The sequence below is a fragment of the Tachysurus fulvidraco genome, chromosome 13 (assembly GCF_022655615.1).
Source record: "Tachysurus fulvidraco isolate hzauxx_2018 chromosome 13, HZAU_PFXX_2.0, whole genome shotgun sequence".
Classification (NCBI taxonomy): domain Eukaryota; kingdom Metazoa; phylum Chordata; class Actinopteri; order Siluriformes; family Bagridae; genus Tachysurus; species Tachysurus fulvidraco.
Genome location: NC_062530.1, coordinates 6,210,022 through 6,237,689, shown reverse-complemented (window position 1 = coordinate 6,237,689; position 27,668 = coordinate 6,210,022). Strand labels below are relative to the sequence as shown.

At 37.0% G+C, this 27,668-nt stretch overlaps 1 protein-coding gene across 5 annotated transcripts in view; it reads left to right on the top strand.

Moving 5' to 3' along the window:
* The window catches only part of b3gat1a (beta-1,3-glucuronyltransferase 1 (glucuronosyltransferase P) a), a 104,396-nt gene that overhangs the window by 24,711 nt on the left and 52,017 nt on the right, over positions 1-27,668 (top strand). For 3 of the 5 annotated variants that reach the window (XM_047822665.1, XM_047822664.1, XM_027135796.2), the window contains exon 2: positions 24,643-24,939. The exons of the other annotated variants lie outside the window; for them this stretch is intronic. The gene's annotated coding sequence lies outside the window, so the exon portion shown is untranslated. The remainder of the gene's footprint in view (positions 1-24,642; positions 24,940-27,668) is intronic. 5 annotated transcript variants of the gene reach the window in all.

Genomic DNA, 27,668 nt, shown 5'->3' with positions numbered 1-27,668 from the left:
TTTAGGTTCTAAGATTTCAGGAATTAATTCCAAATCACATTTGCTATCTAGACAGCAAGTTGCTAAAAATAGAACAAGAGACAAAAAAAAAAAAAATACATCCCCCCCAAAAAAAGTCTCTGTGTAGAATCTACAGACAAATACATATAAAATGGCACTTTAAAATGATACTTGAAAATTAGGACTGAGTCAGAATTTATTTGGTCTCAGATATAATGCGTTGTCATGGCCACCATCATGGCCCCCTGGATGTCTATTAAAGGTGGATGGATAACAGAAAGAAATGATTCTTCATGAGAATTAATCATAGCCAGACAACCTTTTCAGCACCTACAGTACTGTACATAGCCGTTTCGACAAAATGATTCATATTACTGCATGCAGGCACACCAGAAGGAAAATTCTGGTATGAATCGGCTGCACTGTAGGACCTGATTTCTCATGCGTCCCACTTATAGTTCAAATCCCATTCCAGCTAATGTGTAAAGCGCTAGCTGGCTAGGTAATGCACGGTAAATTGATCCCATTGCTTTTAGCTGGCTTCAATAAAGTCCCAGTTGCATTTTGAAATCGAGAGTGTGACATACCATTAAAACAGGCTGCAGAGAATCAATTCAATATGAATCTTAGATCTCAAACTATAGGAGTGGATACACTGATTAAACTAATTTCATATTCTTTATATCTGGAGGCTTGAGTTGATACTTTTATTACAGTTGGATGCATTAATGTTTGTAGGGATGTGGTCGCCTAGTGCTTAAGGCGTTGGACTACTGATCGTAAGGTTATGAGCTCAAATCCCAGGTCCCATTGCTTTGCCCTTAAGCAAGGCCCATAATTCTAAATGTATCTCCAAGCAATAGGTAAATATTCAGTATAATGCTGTGTAATGTAACCTGAAGGCAAGCAAAGTTATTGTGAACCATAATTTTTCTCAGCAAATCTTTATTTCCTTTTTTTTGAGTGAATTTTGAATTTCATTTGAATTATATAGCTTTAATGGAAATCACAATTCAAACAAAACCAAAGATGTTTATAAATTATATTATCTCGTGTTCTGTCACTGGAAAGTTCAGGAAAAATATATTTGTAATGATCTTGTATTATTATTTATTTATTTATTTATTTATTTATTTATTTATTTATTTTTATTGTTGTGCACATGAGAATAAAATGTAAAAATTCATTACTTTGCTCAAAACATAATTCTGTGCTGCAGAGATCTGTGAAATGGATGTTATAGAACATGTTCAGAGCTCATCTCAGTAAGACAAAACGTCTAACATGCATCTGAGATCATTAGGAAATCCTGGTTATGAAACTTGGTACTGAAAATAAAGCTGATATCTTATATATATATGAAATCCATGTTCATCTTGTCATTTCAATGCATCATAGCATCTTTTTTTGCAGCATACAGAGCAAAGCGAGATAAACGCACAAACACATCACAGATAGAGAGGTGTGAAGTCGAGCTGTAGTTTCCAAAAAATGATGATAGCATGATGCCAGGTGATAAGATAATAACAGCGCCAAGTCTCTGAGCTAATGAAACACTGATTTATTGCACATTTCTTTGACACTACTTTGCAATCTCTACACAAATTTCCTAAGGAGATGAAAATAGCTTTAGCTTTGGGCAACGTTTAATAGCTCTGGGACATTTGAAATGCTCTGGGAGATGTTTCATGATGAAAAAATAAAAATAAGAGTCTTGTCAAAAATATACAGGTGATATGGGATAGACTTCTCTGCTTATAAGTGTTTTATACAAGAAAATGGTCTATATAGAACTTTCAGGGATTCAATCTGAAGCTTCATATTTGAAATCTTTAACAGGTTTTATTTATAAAACCCTACACGTTTCTTTGTTGCCTGTGAAAACTTCTATATCGTCAATTCAGTTCTTTACTGTTATGCCAAAAAAACTTTATGTCTTTATGTTTGCGATGGATGAAAACACAACATACAATAATTCAATTAAAATAAATTAAAAATATGATTCATATAAACAAGAAGAATCAAATGAAACAAACCTCTGAATAAGAAATGTATATTGGGATCAAAATAATTCACAATAAATGACAATAGATTAACTGTAACTAGTTGCAGACACATTTTTGTAAGTCCCTTTTCCAGAGCGACTTACATTTTATCTCATTTTTATACAACTGAGCAATTGAGGGTTAAGGGCCTCAGGGGCCCAGCAGTGGCAGCTTGGTGGATGTAGGAATTGAACTCACAGCCTTCCGATTAGTAGTCCAACCCCTTAACCACTAGGCTACCACATTCCCTTGATCTTTGGACTTTACTGGTTTCTAGCAGATAAAGATAGATTTTCTAGCAAAAGGCTAGCAGGTTACACGAGACAGAAATAAGTATTGCCTATACAGTATATTCCCCATATACAATATTAACATTCAGGTACAACTGGATTGAAATGTGCCCTTTTGTTTATAATTATCTGTTGAATCATTTCTTGTAGTATTTCTTTTTATAATAATAGTAATAATAATCATGCAAAAATTTGATTGCAATATACTGAATTATTACAAATTATTTTACAATGAAACCCAGCAATGTAAAAGACAATTCCCTAAATTTTGTAGAATACTATTGCATAAAGAAAAAAAATCAAAGACCAAAGCATTCTTTGTGCCAAAATCCTTTTCTACATAAAAGTAAAGAACTACAATGAACCATAATTTTCTGGGGGTAAAGCGGAGGCTCAATGGATACAGCTGTGAGTTGTTGCTCTGGAGCTCAGGGATCGAGCCATCAGACAGTCGGGCCCTCTGGGGTCCGTTGGAATTAGGGAAGCTGTGATATGGAACGACAATAATTCTGCTGAAATGTATGTAATGTGACAATTAAAGGCTTATTCATTAACAAAAGAAAAAAAAACACTTAAATAAATCCTAAAACTGTAGAGACTGTGTACCGGATTCACAGTGTACCGGACAAATTGTACACATCTGGATTCAAACCTCTGACTACAGACTTAAGTCCTATTCAAAGAACAGATGTATATCTTATCTTATCTTTATCTTAGACATGCGTGATTCTATAATTACTTTCTTGAATGATTTCAGCATGGGTGAAAAACAGAATTAAATCCACTGCTATTGTCTTGACAGTTTGATCAAAATGTGACACTGAAATGTATGTTTAGGGCTGTAAATATACTCAAAATACTATACAAGACCGATATATAATAGATAAATAACACAACACTATTCAGTAATGTGTAGAAGATATCATTGGAGACATCGTCTCTCTAAAATCCAGTATTTAATGAATAACATAAGTAATTGCACTTAAAGTGAGCGGTAATCTTAGCAGATGAGTTCTCGATCATCTTATCCTTCATACTTTCTTTACACAAAAGGGATCAAAACATGGCTATCATTTTATGATTTTAACACCTTAAAATGGTTCAATAAAAGATTCAGGGTCTTTTATTTTACCAGCCTGCATACCAAAGTACCAGTCATACTCAGCTCTACTGCCTGAGCAGATTTCAGCAGCATGAAGCTGCTACTTTCAGGGTTTTGCTTTGATGTCAGACCGAATAAAACCCTGAATCCATTTCATCCCCTCGGTTAATAACTCTTTTGGTGAACCACAGGACAGTCAGCACAGCGTGCATTACCTGAGATAAAAGATGCAGATTTTATTTCAGCTTTGTAGGGGACAACAAAGAGCATGTTTTCTTTACAGCAGGACACTGCAGGAACATTTGCACTTCCATTCATTTTGAGTCATTATAAAAAATAAATAAATAAAAAAAAACCACCAACATTTTATTTTGTTTGCAGTATCATTTTAAAATGTAGGCATCCTGGCTTTTTTAAATTTGTTTATTTATTTATTTAATATTTATTATTATTATTTTTTTTTATGAAGGACAGGAAGTAACCTGTAAACATCTTATTATTCTGTTAATAATGACTATGCTTTTATCATTTTTTATAAGGAAAAAATTGACCACACAACACATTAAACTGGGCCATGATAAATCTCACAACAGACACTACAGCTGTCCATTTGAGCACTGATTGATTTCCGGAGTGATTCGATTCCTACAGTGAGTTGTTCAAAATATCCTATTCGTGCATATGTTTTTTGTCTAGAACAATTAAAGAGATGCTATCAGCAGTCATTATTATCAGTTAATTATATTTGCCACATTGGAGTTATGCTAATCAGACCTTTAATTAGATTTTAGTCATAATAGGGAAACTTTGTAAGAAAAAATATATAGTTTTATTCTATGAACACTTTTTCTTTAAACTCACTTACAGTACAATCTACTTTACCATCCACTTTATTAGAAAAAACCTGTACATCTTCCCATTCATGCAATTTTCCTAATTAGCCAATCAGTTTAGAGCATGCAGACATGTTTAGAGCTTCAGGAACTGTTGAATCTCCTTTTGAATTTCCATCACAAACAGCAGTCTGTTAGGTTTACACAGAATTATTTAAAAAAAAAACAAAAAAAAAACGATTCTTATAAAAATATCAGGAGAATGGTCAGACTCGTTTGAGCTGACAGGAGTCAAATATCTGCTCCCTACAATTTAGCTGAGCAGAAAACCATCTCAGAAAGCCTAACACACAGCACCTTGAGGGCTACGACATCAGACATCCACATCGGGATCCATTCTTTTCAGCCAAGAACAGGAACAGGAACCTGAGGCTACATGCACACTGAAACAATGATTGGAAACATGTGGTCTGACCTTTTTTCCAGTCTTCGGTGATCCTGTGCCTGCAGTAGCATTAGATCTGTCACATGATTGGATGATTATACTGTATGAATGTTACTGCTGTGTGTACGTACATTATATCTTCACATAATTGCACTAAAGTAAGATGGTAATATTAGGAGAAACATTTTTTTTTTCCACAAAGCACATTGTTGATCAACAAAAAGATCCTTTACTCCAAACTCGATAAAAAAAAGGGATATGTGAAACAGCAGTGGACCTCTCATAAATGCAGCCCTGATCTGATTAAGAAGAAAAAGGGCCATACTTAGGCCATGTTCTTTAATTATTCATCTTTGTATTTCACTTGGCTGCTTAATTCCTCCCTGCTGGAAAGTGGAGAAATTTGTAGTAGGCTTGTGCTCGCAGGCAGGCATAATAGCTCAGTCTACAGCCAAACTCATTTCTCTGTTTGTTTCAGCACTGCATTTGTTTTATGGAGAACGGTTCGTGATTGGTGTTTGGTCGGGTGTTTGCATATGTTATCGATTTCTTCTAAGCGTTCACAGAATAAATAATCCTTGCAGATTTATTACCTCCATGGCAAATACAGCTTTATTTTCAAAGCCATTTGGGGTCTTTGTTTTTTTAATCAAGCTGTTAATTGTTGTGATTCGACCTGAAGTGCAGGTTTCATCACCTAGTTGCTGCTGTGTAAAAACTTATGATGGGGGAAAAATTGGGGGACAAAATGACCTTATTGTCATGCAAAAATTATCATTTCTCATATCCCTGGGGATGTAAATTCATACCTTGCCTAGCTGGTAGTGAATATTAAGTAAGACATTAAATGCAGCTGTCTAAAAGCAGATAGGAGCATAGAGGCCCAGGTGAGATTCTGCCTGCCTGAAATCATTAGAGTGCCAGTCTGCATATTCTCTGACAAGCATGGCATTGATGTTGTCTCCTCTGTGCTAGCACATAAACCACACGCAGTTGGTTTCTCATCATGCCTTGTGGGACACAATTCACCAGGGTGGAGCGATGATTGCGGTGTCTTTTTAACCCTTGCATCACTTGAATCCGGGGGGGAAAAAAAGAGAAATTATATTAGAAAGTGAATCATTTTATTTTTTTCAATGACATTCAATAACATCCTGCACGATAAACAACATAACAGCTGCACCAAAGCCATTCTGTAAAAGAACAAAGGTCATGTCACACATTATAAGCATTATAGCAAGTAATAGACTGTTAAAGAACTATGTGGCTCTCCGGTTCACTCCCAAATCTCAAAATACAACTCAGTAGACAGACTAAGTACTCTAAACTACCCTTACATATGAGTGAGTGTGTTATTGTGTATGCATGATGCCCTGTGATAGAATGCCATCCAAAAATGTAGTATATTAACGATTCCTCCAGATCCGCAGAGAACCCGAATAAATAATGAATGATGACAGATAATTTAAAGTGATTGCTCAAAAGGTGTACGTTATTTTTGTATAATAGCAAGACTCGGAAAGTATTTTCAGCTGTAGCATGAAAAGGGTTTACAGTATATTAATGTCCTCACCTAATACATCATCGTTTCTATAGTAACAGCTCATACAAAGAGATATGGGAACAGTCATGGTGGTACATAATCGTAGACTAATAGGAAACAAACTTTTTTTTAAAATATGGAGTTAAGAGGATTATTGTTGATATGATTACTTTTTTTTTTGGTAAGAAACATTTGTTTTTATTCGTATATATTTATAGAAGGCATCTTTGTTGTCATCACAGTACCAATCACAGAGCTTTGCAGTTTTCCAGTATGGGAAAGTCTTCAGAACAATGGATTTTTAAGAAGAGGGAGTGAGAAAGAGAAGCAGAGAAACAACTGTTTAATATGGATCACAGAATCTAACTTGTCTCTTGAATGTTCCACAGTAGTACCATTAAAACGTGCGAGATGTTGTTCAATAATAAATTAAACATCATTAGCAAATTAAAAAATCTATTTTGAGCTTTCTTCTCTGGAAGACGTTGCTGTTTCATGACAGGCTATTAACAAGAGCTCTTATAATAACTGGATAACTGGAACTAACTTGTCTTGTAGATGTTCAACAACATACAATCTAATGATAAATGGTTAAAATGCATGATGTGTAGTTTGGTAATACAATCAAACCTGCAGTTGTTGGCATATTGCTTTGGTACATTATATGGCCAAAAGTTTGTGGACACTTGATCATCATACGTATACGTTGAACATACAGTACCTATATTTTAAACATCCTATTACAGACATAGTTGTGCCTTAAGGTTTCACATTTTTAGATTTGTGTCATTTGGCAGACACCATTATCCAGAGCAACTTACATTTTTATCTCATTTTATACATCTGAGCCGTTGAGGTTTAAAAACCTTACTCAGGGGACCATCATTGGCAGCTTGATGGACCTGGGATTCAAACTCATGACCTTCAGATCAGTAATCCCATGTCTAATCCCATTCTAGGAATCTTTTAGGAAGGTTTTAGATTTTGGATTGGCTGTGGGATTTTACTCATCAGCCAGATTTCATCTCAAAGGTATTTGGTTGGTCCTCTGTGCTTTGTGCACAGTTGCATTGTCATGCTTGGAACAAGTTTGGGTGTGATCTATAATTTAATGAAATGAAATTATAAGGCTACAGCATATGAAGACATGCATCCAAACAGTTCGGGGAAGATCTACATATAGGTCTGATGGTTAGGTGTCCACATTCTTTTGTCCATACAGTGTATATAATAGAACATGACTGCTATTATCGGAAAACAAAATCCATGCCAGGGTGGTAACTATAACTCCACTTCATGTAGGGCTGCATCGCATCATCCTGTCATGGACTATTTTATTGTAACAGTGTGCACCCAACCATATTTTGCTTCTTTATTTCTTTCTAAGTTTAGGGAAGAAACTTCTAATACTGTTTACAGTACTGTGAATGGGCCACCATACAAATAACATCTGGACAGCTGTGGTCATATTATGTCCAGCAATAGATCTCCTGGAGAATGAATAGGCAGACACGGATGAGCTCTGGACTGAAAAGGCTGAAAAGACTAAAGAGAAAGAAGTGTAGCATTGAGTGAAGAGAATGCAGAAGAACAAAGTGATGGGGACAGACTCATTTCCCAGCCTTCTTCAGGGCACGGATGGAGGCAATCTCATTTAAAGTCAAAACCTCTTGCTTTCTCACTCTTTTTCTGTCATCCCATCTCTGTTTCTCTCTCCCTGTCTTTACTCCTGCTCCCAAACTTTCCCTGCCATTTCATTCTCAGGGTTCATTCTCAGGGTTTCATTCTCTCTCTCTCTCTCTCTCTCTCTCTCTCTCTCTCTCTCTCTCTCTCTCTCTCTCTCTCTCTCTCTCTCTTCCTCTTTCTCTCTCTCTCTCTCTCTCTCTCTCTCTCTCTCTCTCTCTCTCTCTCTCTCTCTCTCTCTCTCTCTCTCTCTCTCTCTCTCTCTCTCTCTCTCTCTCTCTCTCTCTCTCTCTCTCTCTCTCTCTCTCGCTCGCTCGCTCGTCCTCTGTCTTTAGAGTTCCTCTTTCAGCAGTGGGCTGAGACTTGACACCCACCTTGCTGGTAATTCTAGTGAGAGCCTTGGCATGGCCATGGACCGAAACACTGACAGAATCTTGATTAGATTCCACATGTGGCTGTTTGCTGGGGAAAATAATGGACAATACGCTAGTGAAGAACAGTATGAAAATTAAAATGTTGTGCAAACTTTTCTGTACCATGTCAGTAATCATCTTTTTTTTCAGCCATGGGTTATTGTGTGGTGTTTTCTGCTAACTCAGCTCTTAGATAAATATTTAAAACCCACAGTCATGGTTTCCTGATCCATCAGCATGACTGATTTTGCCTGGATTTCAGCAGACTCAATTTCCACATTTATGCTGTTGTTGCTCTTTCTGATTATTTGTCACATTTCTACATCACTGTTTGTGAGATTATAGTTATAACTTATTCCAATAACTCTGTCTATGAAGAGTTTTTTGTGGACGCCGAACAAAAATGTAGTCACATATTTATTCACAATGCGACTAGGATAAATATCGTGCAAGAGGCACAGCAAACAGAAAAAGTACATATTAGTCAACGCTTATGTAATACTGCACTGATGGAATTAAAGCTATAAGAAGGGAGGATTTGTGTGCTGGGAGAAGAGAGATGAAAAGAGTAAAGTACTGAGAGATATGACCCTGCCATTATATTTTGCCATAGCGAATTCAACAAAAAAATAAATATTTCTGCTTTTAAATTACATTTCTTCCCATTATAAAATACCAGAAAGAGTCTATTCAATAGTGCTAAGACTAAAGGTTGAAATCCTTTGAGTAAAGAAAAGAGTCAAATATTATGTTTTGTTCGGATTTACGTTTTGTCTGCCTCTCTGTGTTTATGTCTAAATTCTGACACCATAGCAACCGACTAATAAATATATCGGTGCCTGACTCCATACGAAATGCCTCACATTTCCAGCGTATTATTGAAGCCGTAAACAGTTACTTAGCGAAAGCCTTCCTCTGTCCCCAAGGGGCTGTAATTACACAGGCATGCAGATGGTGCCAAGTGAAATTTCACTTCTAGCAGAAGGCACAGCCGTCCAGTCATGAAGCTCAGGGTGCCGCATGCAGCTTAATTTCCACTTTCATTCAATTCAATTGCTGGAGCATGTTAATGGGATTTCAACCTTGTGGGGTGAATACACCTGTTAGTGTCTGTTCTCACACAGCAACGTTCTGTTAAAACCAGACAGTGTAACAGAATGTCACACACCATTGGAGGTCATACTGTATAGATTTGCATTACATAGCGTTTTATATGCCAAACTGACAAGTACAGTATATGTGATTCTTCTTCTTCTTCTTCTTCTTCTTCTTCTTCTTCTTATTATTATTATTATTATTATTATTATTATTATTATTATTATTATTATTACAGATATATTTAACAGCAACAGTGTTATTTCAGTGAAAGGTTGGAAATCTTGTCATCTTCAGTTGAAGGCTACGGTGGGATGCTGTAAATGTACTGTACATGTTAATGTTGATTTAATCTTTTCTAAATGCCAGTAAGGCCGCAGTCACTTGCGACGGCTGTTGTTCCAGTTATGGAACATCTAATGAGAGTCTGAGAGGGTGTAAGGTAAAGGTGAGATGTGTGTAGGTGGAATAAGATTGGTTTATTCTGCACACAGAGTAGCTAAGATGTTCTGCAGTAACTAAAGGAAATTTCTGAGCAGAATGACTCGAATCGATTTGTTTCAATCAATAATTGTTATTACTTTGTTTGGTTTGTGTGGCTTTGACGTGTAAAACCGATTTTAATGCGATTAAAGCTGTCTTTTAAGAATATTACTTGTCACATGGTAAGAAAAGATTCTAATAAAAAAGGAGTTTAACAATCCAACCATTTGGAACGATGCCGTTAAAATGAATCAGTTCATTAATCGTAATTTATTTCTCATGACATTATTATTTATCAGGATAATAATAACTCTGATATTTTTAAAGCAGTCCATTTCTACATTATTGTCATTCGTGAATAAACGATACGTCGTACCAGATTGTGAACCTCGGCAGATGCTATTAAATCGTATATATCGTATCATATCAGATAATGTTTTGCCAAATATCGAATCCTTGCCATATGAAGTTTCAATTAAAATCAATTCAGCACTTTTTAACAATTGACGTTGTCTCAAAGCAGCTTTACAGAAGATAAGAAATAGAGTACAAAACATTCAAGATTAATATTAGAAAAAAATTGAAATCACATGGAGTTGGCATCTTCTCTTTGAATGTCTGAAATCTTTATGAAGATGAATTTATCTAAAAACTAAATGTTTACACTCCAGCAGTAACCTTTACTCCATGTCATATGACTTGATCCAGGTTCATGCAGAAAACAGGTTACCTTAAAGAGAAACTACACCTCAGAATGAGCTTAAGGTAATAAAGACATTTTGCCATTGATGCTGTCATATTTGTGGGAGTTTTGCATCTTCAAACTCTTTTTGACATTAATCTGGTCAGTGAGAATATCATATTATGCCATTTAATTATATTTCATATGTTTTTAGAAATTTTTGGCTAGAACAGAAAAATCGTATTCAAAAAGTATTCATGCATTTACCAAGTTTTCTTTCACTTAGAACATTCTGAAGAGTGAATTATTTGGACATTTTCATGATTCCTGAGCTATGGATCTTACTTGCTTTATGACAACTCCAACTGGGACAAGTGTACAATCAGCAAGTTGAATATATCATGGGTATGGGTATTTCAGTGCTAGCACAAGAGAGATGCCTACGGCTATTGTTATTCAGGCAGCATATCGCTCACGGCCAGGAGAAAGACACACAAAGAGAGAAAGAATATACAGAGCTAGGGTGAAGAAAAAATAGGTGTGAGAGAGAGAGAGAGAGAGAGAGAGAGAGAGAGAGAGAGAGAGAGAGAGAGAGAGAGAGAGAGAGAACTGCCACTCCATGGTTACTGTGATTAATTGAACACTTATGTTATTTAAAGTGACCAGGAGAGCTTTTTGACATCACATGCTTTTAATCTGAAAAAGCCCTGGACCATGCAAGTCTGGCTCTCACTAACAAGTTTACTTGATAGTATATCTCTTTTTATTGAATGGCAAGTGTGTGTGTGTGTGTGTGTGTGTGTGTGTGTGTGTGTGTGTGTGTGTGTGTGTGTGTGTGTGTGTGTGTGTGTGTGTGAGAGAGAGAGAGAGAGAGAGAGAGAGAGAGAGAGAGAGAGAGAGAGAGAGAGAGAGAAAGAGAAAGAGAGAGAAAGAAAGAGTGAGAAAGTTTGACTGTTTGTTTGTGTGTGTGTGTGTGTGTGTGTGTGTGTGTGTGTGTGTGTGTGTGTGTGTGTGTGTGTGTGTGTGTGTGTGAGAGAGAGAGAGAGAGAGAGAGAGAGAGAGAGAGAGAGAGAGAGAGAGAGAGAGAGAGAGAGAGAGTTTTACTGTTTGTGTGTGTTTGTATGTGTGTGTGAGTGTAGGTTATGATTAGGTTTAGTTCCAGAGTAGTGATATGGCTGAAGTGTTTGGCTTTTTTATTCGTTTCTATTACAGAGGAACATAAGCTGCAAGCTGGACTAAAATGCAGCTAATACACAGGTTGGGTTGCTATCTGTGCCCCTGCAGCTGCTCTAACATTACAGTGTCAGCATACCCCGTACTCAGCTTCAGAGACATCGGGGTAATGCAATACATTCAGGAAAGTACTGATTATCCAATAACAGGTAAAAAATAACCTAGGGAAAATGGACAGAAAACTGCTGCCTCTGCTGAAACTGAACTGATTCACCAGCACTGCAGATGTTTCTCAGGTGGCCCTAAGTGCACTTATAATCCTATGGACCATGTGAATCAGTTAAACCCAGGGTATACAGAAAAATTACAAAAATAAATAAAAAAATAAATATATACAGCAGACTGTTTCAGAACCAAACACAGTTCTGAAAAAAAAAAACCTTAACAAAGGTTAAATCTGAAACTTTTAACAAAATTAAACACTGAATACTGAACAACTGAATACATTGTTTAAAAAAAAATTAAGCTACGAACATCTTGTAATCAAACACAAATCAAATCAAAGCACAATTAGAACCAATCACTGCTCATAGTACTGAAATCTAATTAGAGAACCAAACATATCTCAGAACCAAACAAATCTCAGAACCCTGTGTCACAATCCAAAACACGTTACAACCAAATGTGTCACAATTCTAAACACATCTCAGAACCCTGTGTCACAATCCTAAACACATCTCGGAACCCTGTGTCACAACCCTAAACACATGTCAGAACACTGTGTCACAATTCTACACACATCTCAGAACCCTGTGTCACAATCCTAAACACATCTCAGAACTCTGTCACAATCCTAAACACATCTCAGAACTCTGTATCACAATCCTAAACACATCTCAGAACCCTGTGTCACAATCCTAAACACATCTCAGAACTCTGTATCACAATCCTAAACACATCTCAGAACCCTGTGTCACAATCCTAAACACATCTCAGAACCCTGTGTCACAATCCTAAACACATCTCAGAACTCTGTCACAATCCTAAACACATCTCGGAACCCTGTGTCACAATCCTAAACACGTCTCAGAACCCTGTGTCACAATCCTAAACACATGTCAGAACACTGTGTCACAATTCTACACACATCTCAGAACCCTGTGTCACAACCCTAAACACGTCTCAGAACCCTGTGTCACAACCCTAAACACATGTCAGAACACTGTGTCACAATTCTACACACATCTCAGAACCCTGTGTCACAACCCTAAACAGATGTCAGAACACTGTGTCACAATTCTACACACATCTCAGAACCCCGTGTCACAATCCTAAACACATCTCAGAACCCTGTGTCACAATCCTAAACACATCTCAGAACCCTGTGTCACAATCCTAAACACATCTCAGAACTCTGTCACAATCCTAAACACATCTCAGAACTCTGTATCACAATCCTAAACACATCTCAGAACCCTGTGTCACAATCCTAAACACATCTCAGAACTCTGTATCACAATCCTAAACACATCTCAGAACTCTGTCACAATCCTAAACACATCTCAGAACTCTGTATCACAATCCTAAACACTTCTCAGAACCCTGTGTCACAATCCTAAACACATCTCAGGACCCTGTGTCACAATCCTAAACACATGTCAGAACACTGTGTCACAATTCTACACACATCTCAGAACCCTGTGTCACAATCCTAAACACATCTCAGAACCCTGTGTCACAATCCTAAACACATCTCAGAACTCTGTCACAATCCTAAACACATCTCAGAACTCTGTCGCAATCCTAAACACATCTCAGAACTCTGTCACAATCCTAAACACATCTCAGAACTCTGTATCACAATCCTAAACACATCTCAGAACCCTGTGTCACAATCCTAAACACATCTCAGAACTCTGTCACAATCCTAAACACATCTCAGAACCCTGTGTCACAATCCTAAACACATCTCAGAACTCTGTCACAATCCTAAACACATCTCAGAACTCTATATCACAATCCTAAACACATCTTACAACCAAATGTGTCACAATCCTAAACACATCTCAGAACTCTGTCACAATCCTAAACATATCTCAGAACCCTGTGTCACAATCCTAAACACATCTTACAACCAAATGTGTCACAATCCAAAACACGTTACAACCAAATGTGTCACAATTCTAAACACATCTCAGGACCCTGTGTCACAATCCTAAACACATCTCAGGACCCTGTGTCACAATCCTAAACACATGTCAGAACACTGTGTCACAATTCTACACACATCTCAGAACCCTGTGTCACAATCCTAAACACATCTCAGAACTCTGTCACAATCCTAAACACATCTCAGAACCCCGTGTCACAATCCTAAACACATCTCAGAACTCTGTATCACAATCCTAAACACATCTCAGAACTCTGTATCACAATCCTAAACACATCTTACAACCAAATGTGTCACAATCCTAAACACGTCTCAGAACCCTGTGTCACAATCCTAAACACATCTCAGAACCCTGTGTCACAATCCTAAACACATCTCAGAACCCTGTGTCACAATCCTAAACACATCTTACAACCAAATGTGTCACAATCCTAAACACGTCTCAGAACCCTGTGTCACAATCCTAAACACATCTCAGAACCCTGTGTCACAATCCTAAACACATTTCAGAACCCCGTGTCACAATCCTAAACACATCTCAGAACTCTGTATCACAATCCTAAACACATCTCAGAACCCTGTGTCACAATCCTAAACACATCTTACAACCAAATGTGTCACAATCCTAAACACATCTCAGAACCCTGTGTCACAATCCTAAACACATCTCAGAACCCTGTGTCACAATCCTAAACACGTCTCAGAACAAACACAGCTTAGATCCAATGGGTTATACTTAACATCTCTCAGAACTAACAACAACTCAAAACCAAACACATACAGTAACAGAACAAAACATAGATAGATAGATAGATAGATAGATAGATAGATAGATAGATAGATAGATAGATAGATAGATAGATAGATAGATAGATAGATAGATAGATAGATAGATAGATAGATAGATAGATAGATAGATAGATAGATAGATAGATACTTTACCGATCCCATATATACTATAAGTATTAGACACGGTACTCAAGACTGTACAACCCATGTAAGTTAAAAACCTATGTTACACAGTAGAATTGTCTATAAGGACTTAAACACATTGTCTATAAGAACCAAACGCATCTCAGAACTAGATACCAGATCTTTAACTTAACACAAATCAAAACCAATTTCAACAATAACAATAATGTTTCTGATTTTGAACACATCTCAGAAACAAGCACAGCTTCTCAGGCTTTTTGGGTCCGGTCTCCACTAGCTCTACATGACCGCAACTAAGCTGTACTATGATCAATTTAATCTCACCACAGAGCGCCACTTAACTGTGGTGTACTTCTCTAGATAGACTGCCAATCCCCCCCCACACACACAGACACATACACACACATCCCTAAACGGTCCTCTGGAGGTGGAGGGATAAGTTAACTTGTTGTCATGGCAACTGCAGGGCTTGTAAATTTGTTTTTGTTCACATTCTCTTGCTTTGGTAAGAAATGTTTGTTCCACAGAAGTGATGGTAAAGAAAAGAAAGCAGTAGAAAAAGAGCCCAAGCCCTTGAGAACAAGCGTGTAATTAATTCATTAATTCCTCATTGATGCAGCAGTATGCAGTCTGTACAGCATCACCAAAGCTCTTTGTGTTTATTGTGCTGTATTATTATGTTAGGGTAATGGTATATGAAGTAAATTAAAAACAAACAACCAAAAAAAAAAACTCTAAGCTTTAGCTAAGCCAGTTGTAATTCCCTGTACCACTTACATTTAGTCATTTGGGCAGATGCTTTTATCCAACTAAACTGAGCAGATGAAGGTTAAAGTCTGGGATTAAAAGCATCTGATCAATAGCTGACAGCCTGTTGTTGTTTCTTACAAAAGATTAAGCTATAATGTAAAATAAATGCGGCCAATTTGATCACAAGTGTCCCTTGTAGTCCATTCTTCCGCTTCACTGGAGTCCCATTTTTAATCCAAATCAAAGCTCATTTATTCCACTGCACAGTTTCCAGTCATGTTTTCAGCTGTGCTTCAGAACATGAGCTCAACTGTAACTATTGTAGTACTGAAAATGGATTATTCATGCCCGAAGGTCAGTTTGGATCTGTTTAGCTAGTCATACAGCTTTCCTTTTTTTCATTTAAAGGGAACTAGTATAAATAAAATTAGTTTTTTTGTTTGTTTCTTGCATTCGAAAAAAGAGCCCAAACTAGCTACAACTTCGACAAACTCCACTGTGCCCTAGTCACCAATGATTAATCTATAACTGTTTGTTAACATTAGCAACAATCAGTCACATATATTTCTTTAATGTTGCAACTGTATTCTTTGTTTTACACTAACCGAGGTTTAGGAATTCTGGGTCTTTTAACCACGTCAGATTAATAATCAAATCTTGATGAAGGTTTAAGTGTCAGGGAGGGATCAGCCCAGACTTTTGGCCATGTGCTATTGTTGTTGTTGTTGTTGTTGTTGTTGTTGTTGTTGTCACGTGTCTGCCCCGCCTTCCCACGTTCTCTCCTCTCAGTGTCTCATTGTCTTTCATATAAAAGTGAGCAATCATTAGTTACATTTAGTTAAGTTAGTCATTGTCAGTCGTTGTTAAGTGTCATCGTTTGTATTGTTTTAGTTATCGTCTTTTACTGTGCTGTCTTTATTATTTATTAAACACCTTTCATTTGAAGCTATCCTGCGTACGGGTCTGTCTCCTTCCTACCCTGGTTGTGACAGTAAGCCATAATTTTAGTGTTAGAAGATAAAAGACAGCATTTATATCACAACTATTTCTGAATTGCAGTAACATATTTTAGGTCCTATTAATAATTAGCAATAGTGACAGATTTTCCCTATTCGGCAGCTTGAATTTTCCATAAGTCGGATGTGATCTCGTTGCCTAATCATGTTAATTACTTCTCCATTTAGTCAGCAATGTCTTTTTTGTCTTTATCTAATCGGCTGACCTTTTTGTCTGCTTCACTAAATGAGTTTCCAATATCATGCCATATTTGCATTAATTGGATAGAAAACTAGCCTCGGCCTCATCTTTCTCTCTCTCTCACTCAAAAACAGAAGCTGAGACAGCACATCTTGCCACATCCCGATCTTCTGAGACCGATACAGGACTTTACTCTGAACTTGGCCGCCAGTGAATTATTGATTTTGCCCACTTACAAGAGCATAAAGAAGCATTTACTTGTCCCAAGTTGCCCTGAATTAATCATAACACTGGCACGAAATGTGGGACAAATCCTTTCATTACAAACCCACCAATTTCTGCTTAAACGACAGACATCTTCAGCAAGCCTGAATCCCAGCTATTATCTGCAGTATCGGTTGACCGTGCATCAAACATTTAATACTGAGGCTTTTGTTGTCTATTTTCCACCTGTTGCATCAAAGCTGCATGTAATTTTTCCATCAGCATTCCGATTGTACTTTTCTTAAGCATGCTCAGTGGCAAGGTTAATTAGTACCATACCATGGTTGGTGAAAGGAGTTAGAATAATTGGTAGATAAAAAAGAAGAACCTATTATTAAATTATGCATCTGGGCCCAAAAATGTTAGTTGAATGTTAAAAAAAGAAATCATGAATCTCAAACCTAAATTGACTGAAGTTTTCCTTTCATCTTTTCTGGAAAAAAAAAATCTGAGTGTATGAAACGATTTCCAAAAATCATATTGATTTCAGAATCAAACAAACAACAACAAAAAAAGAAATTTGAATGGAAAGTTTGCTCAGGATTAAAAAAAAAAACATTAGGCACTGATACTTCTTAAATTATTCTCAATACTAAACCTACTGAAAGTTTAGGTAGAATAGCTGAGCAGTCTATTAACCAGGTTCAAGTATCATGTCAAAACTGTTTAAAGCCTTAAGAGCTCAGTCAGATTCCAGGGTTCAAGTCCCTGTTTGGTACTGGGCGCACTGGGCATGCCATCAGATCTTTGGTGGCTCCTTGGTCAAGGCTCAGTTTTATGGTTAAGGAGGACAGGGATTCAAACACCAGCACTAACAATCTGCTGGCCTTTAACCCCAGATTCCTAATAAGCTGGATTATGAAAAAAAATTCATTATTTAATGCCAAAAGGCATTATTATTTAATGACACAACAAATAAATGAATAACTTAAATAAAGTTAAAGGCTGACCTTATTATAACACTTTAATTCTCACAAGTGCCTCATGTGTTTATAATTATTATTATTTTTTAATGTATTTATTTATTTATTTTGTTTCAACATGTACTGTACACTACCTGTACAATAGATTAGTAAATCTTAGTAGATGTTGTCTGACATTTCGATTTCTGTTATGGTTCTGCACATGCTTTGACATAACCATGGTAAACTGCAGTAAATCAGAACACTCTGTAGGTTTGCAGTGATTCTTTCTCTTGCTTGGCATTTGACTTGGTTAGGAGCCTTCAGCATCTTTCCTTACCAAGGTTTCAATTAAAGCAAAGTGCACTTTGTGGGAGGCAGTAAAATGTGCATGAAATGTGTCATCACTATTCCTCTGACTGATTTACTGAGAGCAAAATAACTTTGGGAGTTATTTGCGATTACGCAAAGTTCAGCAGAAAGAGCACTTTTCATTCCCCAAACAGAAATAAAGCTAACAAATAAACATTTTACTGTTAAAAGATGCAAGAAAATATGATGGTGAAAAGCAGAAGCCAAACTGTTGTGTTATTAATTTTTTTAAAAAATGCATTAGGACCAGCAACTACCAATGCGTACTATATAGATGCTCTACAACATTGACCAGCTCGCCCTGGATTTTGGCAGCAGTCTGATTATGTTGAATAATAAACCATAGACTTATTGAAGCCCAAATGGAAATACTATACACAAATTGTATCCACACAGTAACAATGGTGTAATATCTTCTTATTGTAAAGTAGCAATGGGAAACAACACAACATATTTTATCAAAGTGTGCAAATAAAGTTAAGCTTCAGTTGTACAATACATTCATTAGGCTTTAAAATGAATTTAAAAAAAATCTTTAAAATTGCTTTATAAAATGCTGTCATTTTATTATTATTATTATTATTATTATTATTATTATTATTATTATTATTATTTCTCCTATGATCAAGGCACTGCATGCTGCTAAAGTACAGCAATCAAGAGAAAGAAAGAAAGAAAGAAAGAAAGAAAGAAAGAAAGAAAGAAAGAAAGAAAGAAAGAAAGAAAGAAAGAAAGAAAGAAAGTGCATTGGCCATGTGACAAGGTTTTGCTTATATAATGAGATTATTTGCTTGCAATCATTACAGTTATAATTTAGCTAAGCTCTTTTTCAAATTAAAATAATAAATACATTTGATTCCTACGTAAAAGGTTGTATGCCCTATTCCTCCCTTCCAAGTATCAATCACAATCTTTTTAAGTCTCCTTATGATTAGATTGGGATAGGATCACTCTTTTAACACAATTATTGGCCTGGTCTGTTAAAATAACCAGTTAGACAGCAATAATGGTAGGCAACTAGATCTAAGCAGGCAACTGGTTGTATCAGTTAATCATGTTTACCAGTAAGGGTAAGATTTTCACCACTTAAGAAGACTTCATTTCTAAGAAATGAAACTATTGCAGTAATTCTAGGTGTTCAATTTGACACCTCTCTAAGCTCATTTATTCTCAAAATACTAAAAACAGTGTTTTTTGACCATTTATGGACAAACATTTTGGTTGGATACCAAACACCTATACAACTATATAGCCTACTAATGCTAGCTACTGTATGTCAATCATACACTTCTTTTTTTTGCATTAATGAACTCAAAGCAGTTTCCATTTACCTCCACAGAAAGCGTGAGTGTGTTATCAGCATATTGGTCATTTGGGAAATTTAATTTGTTTGAAAGATTACTAGTATAAGATGAGGAGAATGGGGTGGGGCTTCAAAGGGTTTCAGTTAATATCAGAGTGTTTATAAAACCTACAAAACTGTCAGTCATTCTAGATTTAAAGGTTTACTACCTTGCATGCAGAAGATTCTTGGCATACCTTTTGGATATAACTTGCATAATCGAATGTTAAAATGCAAACCTTCAGCACAAAATGTGTGAGATGGAATAAAAAATTGAAGGCACTTATTCGAAGGTGCTAGCTGAAGATCTTGGTGGCACAGTCACATCCTGGCACATCCAAAGCTATAGAGCAAAATTAATGTGGCAGTTTTTAAGGACTTTGATTGAGGAACTGTTTAGCAAAGCTGTCGGGTTTCAGGACAACTTCATTATAGATAGTATGTATATGTTGCTATATGTTGGAATAGTGATACTATACAGTATAAACAGGGGTCATAATTTAGGATTTTAGTACAGGTTTCAGTGGGTTTGCAATTAGACTGATTTTGTTATGCAAACTTGGCAACCTTGATAATTCTCTATCTCTCCATCAATGCCTCGAACAATCCCTCCATACATCCCTCCATACATCCCTCAATTCTTCCATCCATCTATCCATCCATACATACATCCAGCAATCTAGCCAGTCAGCTAGCCAGCCATTTATCTGTTAGGACCTCTGTGATTCTCTTCTTACCAAGTTAATGAAGGGCTGAGCGGTTACCATGGTGACAGCTCCAGGCTTACACATCATGGTGTGAACTGTGTGTACTGGTCTATGTCCACTAAGCGAGTAGGAAGTTGATATTGCCTTTTAATGCCATATGTTGAAATATGAGCCAATTATAAATAAATTGCTAACACATATGAAACTGCTAAACATGATTTGTCTTATGTAGATATTATTTTATTTAGTGATGTTCACACACTGGGAGGTTCAATATTTATTGTTCTAAGGGCTATTGATCTATAGAAAAGCCTAGTTGTGTGCAGAGGCCATGGAAAAGATAGCAGTAGCACTGACTGTGGCTCTAAGCGGAGAGCTCTACGAGTACATTGGGACAGATGGAGTCTGATGAGCTGCTGATTGATCCCTGGTGCCTGTGGGCTGGCCAACTCCATCAATACTAATCCACTGATTCCCCATAGGTCATATTCAGCTGCCCATTTCTCTTAGCCTGAGCAGGAAAGGGACCAGGTTAACCGCTCCTCAGGCTAACGCTGCTGACATATAGCCAAATGAAATAAGCTGGAGCTTTGGGGCTTTAATAGGTTTTTTCCTGTTGGGGCAAAGTGTTATGATAAATCATATAGACCTTTTATCAGGATGGTCTTGTTCCCATGTTTATTTTCAAAGGACGTGTAGATCATAACTTCCTAGTCTTTACAATGGAATGAATTCGTCCAACTGATTCAACATTATTGGACAAACCAGTTTATAGTGTGCAGAGCAGTGGAGGAGAAAGGAGGAAGTGACTGAGGCATTTGTTGGCTGTTTTAAAATATGGCTATGTAAAATGACAGTTGTTATGGTTGTTTTTCATAACTAAAATGTCTTTTATGTCTGAACTGGTTTTAACAGAATAAGGTTTGTGGGTGGAATAGCTGTATGACTACAGTCTTGAGATGTTTCTTGTATTCCCTTGGATTCATCTTGGACTTACAACCATTTGCGCATGGATTTGTCTCATCCCTGGGCATTGGTCTTGCTAATTTAATAATGCAATGCATGAATGAAGCCAACTAGTTAAAGGAAAGGCTTGGCCTTGAAAAAGAATTGAGTGGTGTTCAGTCTCTCAGTGATCGTCCTGGTCTTGGACAGTCTTTATAGTTGTAGACGGTTATCTGTTAGGAACAAAAATGAAATGGTAAAGATACTGCAGACTATTCCATGCTTAATGCCATCAATACCATATTGTTGTAGCCTAGTCATTTGCATTGTGCACCTTTAGCTGTTTTGCTGTTTTAGCTTAATTTCTGATTCTACTAAAAACATTTACATTTCTGGCATTTAGCAGACACCCTTATCCAAAGCGATTTACAATTTATATAACTGCACAATTAAGGGTTAAGGGCCTTGCTCAGGGGTCCAGCAGTGGCAGGTTGATGGACCTGCGATTCAAATTCTTCACCTTCCAATCAGTAGTCCAGCACCTTCACCACTAGGCTAACAGATCCCTACTAAAGCCAAACAATAAACAGTTTGATTGTTTTGGTGATTCCTTTAATAAACTTATATGACACAAATGCCACATATTCCAGAAACAGCAGTGGGTTTTTTGAGTCATTATAGACACCCTGGACCTACTATTTCCTGATGCAACTGACCCGGCAGTGTGGAGGATAGTCTGGCGCAGTGTTGTAATGTAACGAAGTAAAAATACTTCGTTACTGTACTTAAGTAGAAATTTCACGCATCATTTCACTTTGCTATTTACATTTATGTCAACTTTCACTTTTACTCCACTACATTTCCTAGATAAAATGTATACTTTTACTCCGTTATATTTCCAATAAGCATCTTCGTTACTCGTTACTACAAAATAAAATCAGATGAAATGTGTGCGACTGCAATAAGGGAGGTTTGGCGAGTCACTGCTCCTAGATTGTATTACGCTCCGCACGCTCTACAGAGAAGCACAGGCACGCGCAGCGTGTAAGAGCTGGAGGCATTTATCTACTGTATAACGGCGTCATCCAAAAGCAACCAAAAGCAGTGAAATGTCACTATTCTTATTACCAGAGTTGATAGCACAAACAAAATATTAAGGCAATATCAATACTAAATAAAAATAACATTTATTGATTTGGTCTTTGTCTTGTGAATATTAGTTTATTAATGACTGCATTCATTGGACACACTGTTAGTAGAGATTGCACACATACATGAACTGATTTGATTTAAGACTGGCATCATTACATCATGCATAAAATTTTGGTGTCTACTTTTGCCATTTAATAATACCATAACTTTTGGCTTACTATGTAGTCATATAATATATAATATAAAACTCTTCTTGTTTTAAATTCTCACTGAGTTCTAAACCCCCTAAAGATGAAATCCTAGAACCGCCCCTGCTCTTATGCCTACCGAAAATCACTGAAATTTCAAATACTTAAGTACATTAAATATCATAAAATTACTTTTGATACTTAAGTACAAAATATCAGATACTTTAAGACTTTTACTTGAGTAATATTCTAAAAGGTGACTTTCACTTCTACCAAAGTCTTTTTCTAGTACGATACTTGTACTTTTACTCAAGCATTGCTTTCTAGTACTTTATACAACACTGGTCTGACATATGAAGACTTATTAAATAAATTATGTAGGCAGAGCTAAATCTTCCACAAATGAAGACTTATTTTAGATCTTTTACAAAGTGGAGGTCTTGAAACTCTGCTTCCTGGAGGGCAGACCACAGAAGCTTTATTTATAGTGGATGCTACGGTTCCTGTCAGAGCTGCTCAAGAGTGGGAGAACTTCCTTTATGCGTTCTGCAGGTTGGCTCTGAACCTGACACCTACACACAGCAGTTTCACAGTGTCTTACAGTCTCGTGGTAACAACACAGTGAAGGAAAGTCTATTTAAGATAATGCTCATTATCAGGATCTTGCTGTGTTCTTTGAAATTATATAGTACCTATAAGAGGTTGATGAGAGAAATTGATGTTTTCTGATTGAAAGTGCTATTATATGTGACCTCAGCCATGTACAGTATACCGCTATAAAATTTCTATATTAGTATAATTTTCGCACCTTTTTTCTTGGTATTAATATTATTTTAGTACAACATTAAGGAGACACATTTGCACTTGCACCTCCACAAGGTTTCGATTCCCACCTCCACCCTGTGCATGCTGAGTTTGAATGGTCTCACTGCTTCAGGAGTTTCCACTAGATGCTTTGTTTCCTACCCAGTCCAAAGACATATTTTGTAGTTTGATTGGCATCTCTAAGTTGTCGATAGTGTGCGTTTGGGTGTGAGTGTGTGAGCGATTGTGCCATGTTATATGTTTCACTCCATCAAGGGTGTCAATGTGATAGACTCCAGGTTTCCTGTGACCCCATATAGGATAATGGAGTACAGAAAATGAATGGATGGATGGATGGATGGATGGATGGATGGATGGATGGATGGATGGATGGATGGATGGATGGATGGATGGATGGAAAGTACAAGTTCGAGAAACATATGTTCATTTTTAGTTTATCTGTGAAACTCCTTATAAAAATTCTCACCCTATCAATGATTGCCCATTTTACTTTATTATACAACAGGATGTTTTATAATGTTTTTTATTTATTTATTTATTTATTTATTTATTTATTTTTATGACTAGTCTTAGATTATTGTAGTCCATCCACAGTACATGTCCTTGTAAATTAGCTGTTAATATTAGGAGAATGTCATAGTTGCTGTTCTGGAAAATGTATGCACACTGCTGATTTGATATTTCGGCAATATTGCAATGTAACAAAACTCTTTTTTAACACAAGACTAGTCAGGACCAATCAAAGTTTGGCTGTCAGATTACCTTGAGCTCAGCTTTGACCTCTGGAAAAACTTGTTTCATTTCACACATCATCTACTTTTATGTTTAAATGTTATTCACTATTTTCCCCAGAACCAATAGAGGTCTGATTTCCATGCATGAATATGCCTAATATTTGCCGGGAATGTGACAGCTCACAGCTTTCGAGAAGTTTTGACCATTTTGAAGTTTTTCTACCTGTGATTTGGTCCGGCAGATACAAATACATCCTGCCATCCAGGTTTCAGTCCTTCCCTCCCCTTGCCCCTTCAGTCTCAATGTGAGTCTTTGTCTCTGCACGAGAATGGGCCATTCTCCTTCTAACACATGAACGCTCTTGTGTCCACAGCCGCCCGCTCTGAGGACGTGACTAGACACGTGGTGTGCATCCCAGCGGTTCCTGGGGACAGATTCTCTCTCTCTCTCTCTCTCTCTCTCTCTCTCTCTCTCTCTCTCTCTCTCTCTCACACACACACACACACACACACACACACACACACACACACACACACACACACACACACACACACACACACACACACACATCCCTCTGCTTTACCCCCTCCATAAAGATGTGTTAGGATAAAGCTTTGGGATTACCAAAAGTGTGCACAACATCTGTGGGAGGAGAAACAAGCCATTGATCGTGAGTACCCTCCATCAAATTCTCTGTGCTTCTCTTCCTGCAGCAAGAAAAGGCTTAGTGCTTTGCTTCAGGTTGCTGCTGTGAAACAGGGAGAATTTGGATCAGTTAAAACTACTGAATTGTTTAAAACAGGAAGTGATTATAGCATATGGAAACTTGCCAAGTAGTCTAATATTCTTGTTGTGCCTGGATCCAAAAAAAAAAAAAAAAACACTAGACAATAGAGAGTGCATCTGTGTAAAATGCTGGATTAATAGATTGGCTTACAGCGGTCCTTATAGACACAGTGATATGAAGACATGATATTAATGCATGAAGATATAATTTTCTGAGGGCATTATGGGTTTTGACAGAGCATTTTTTTTTAGCACCAACAGACTCCACTGATACTCAGAGTAATTTTTTTTTAATATTGCATTTACAGCTACCGTTTAGGCAACACAAATATGTGTAGGATGGAAATGTTTAAGTGTTCCAGTGTGTTGCGATATTTCTTGCCGTGTCACACATCCGTCATCATTACATCTATATCTTGCCTGGAAGACACTTTGGGCAAAATAAATATAAAAAGAATGTGCTCATCATTTTGCCAATTAGAGTTGGTATGGTGTTGTGTGTCAGAGTATCATGAATGTGTACACACTGTATATATTCATCCTTCATGAATTTTGTATAGGAGCTCTGCATTTTACATTCAGAGTATGCTGCTATACATACATACACAAAAATACACTAGAGTTTCTCCCCACAAAGCGCAGGCAAGCCGGTCGACAGGCGAATTCAGAATAAATGACAGCTGCATAAGTGTGAACTCGCCGATATTAACTGACACTCTGTAAGCCCCGCCTCCTTTCTCCTCATCTCTCATCGGTAATCGTTAGATTTCTCTTAATTATTGTATGGTTGAAATGTAAGCACCTTTTATGTCGAATATTTTGTGTCATTTAATATAAAATAAAATCTATTCATGTTTGTTTGGCTTAGCTAACATGAAACAAGTACACAGTGTACTCACACATATTCATAACACGTGATGATATTTATTAGGAAAACCTTCAGCGTAAAACAGTTCCCGATTTTTTTTTCACGTCGAAAAAAGTGTCAAATTGAAATGAATCACTTTTTGAACAGCTGCGTTCAAACAGCATCATCAAGTCCGCTGAGGTTAAAACTAGAAGAACTAGAACTAGAAGTTTTACAGTAACTACCAGTCACACGGCTGCTGAAACTAAACACCCACCCACTTTAAAATCATAATATGCATTAGGGATGTATACATGTGCAAATACATTACAGAGAATGAACACAGACTGTGTTGTAAACTGTGTTGTGTATTTTTAGAGCCTGTGGGACTCAAAGAAAACGTGGAAAGTTTATAACTCATGTAGCCGTGATAAATATGAAGCTTGCAGAACAATTAAAGCTCACATTCGTTTTCATGAACATGCCGTACTGCGTCGTGACCTTTAATGTGACTTGTACGGCTTTATGCTGTGGATGAACGTGACACTTGCTGGTTTATATTTTTGGAAATAGCTTCAATTAATTTGTTAAAACAATCTTGTGGGCAAATACAGTACAAACAATAATTACTGTTTAAGCAAAAGGGAAAAAAGCCCTGCTCACATCTCTATTACAATTAAGTATGTAGTCGATGCTGAGGAACTGTAAGAGCCTTCACACACCATGCTGTTTTTTTTTTTTTTTGTTTTTTGTTTTTTGTATGTGTTTGAATATGGTATTTTAATGAAACACAAATATATACCTGGATCATTTGAGCACTGATGCTGATGCACTCACAGATAGTGGCGTTATGTTAAATCCCCAGCCTACATAGTGTGTGACTTTATGCCTTGGTTAAAATGAGGTCAGTCTGTCACTATCCTGCCACTCTGGTGTTTCCATTTTCACAGGGAGAAGGGTGAAAGGGATTAGAGAAGAGTGACACATCTACTTATTTCAACCATCTGTGCAGTCCAGGCTCAGTTTTATTAGTGTACTAGACCTTAGGGCTGTGTTTGTGTGTGTGTGTGTGTGTGTGTGTGTGTGTGTGTGTGTGTGTGTGTGTGTGTGTGTGTGTGTGTGTGTGTGTGTGTGTGTGTGTGTGTGTGTGTGTGTGTGTGTTTGGCTGGTTCAGTTATAAAGGCAGAGTTGTAAGAATGGAAAAGTAGATGTTCCAGAAGCCATGTGTATAAATGCTTCAAGAATCGGAGATAAAAACTGTGTGTGAGTGTGTAAAGGAAGTAGTGTGTGCTGAAGAGTGAGACGCCTAGAGCGAGACACTCATTCTCCTGATGTAGGCAGGCAGCACAGTGAGAGCTGATTGAAGCTTTATCTGAATAAAATCCCTTCCAGTACAATGTGCAGCTGTATTTTTGCTCTGTGTGCTTTGGTTTGTTTGTATTTTTTCAAAGATTCCTTTGAGACTCAAGGAAAGGAATCATAAGTGCAATTCGCGGGCTGCTATTTATGCCTTCGGTTGGATGTGACGAGCAACGTGATGATATACCGATGCATTTGGAGTGTTGTTTCATTACTTCTCTATGATATTCAGCTGAGTGAGCTAGCTATTAAGCCGAAAGCTATTATATTTGAAAGATGAATTTACAATAAGAACACTGGTCACTCCTGTTCTAGAGAATTGGGAAATATTGAAAAAGCGATAAAACTCATTTCCTAAGAGGACAGATGTCTAATCAGGCCGTTTTTTTTTTTTTTCAAAACTGACA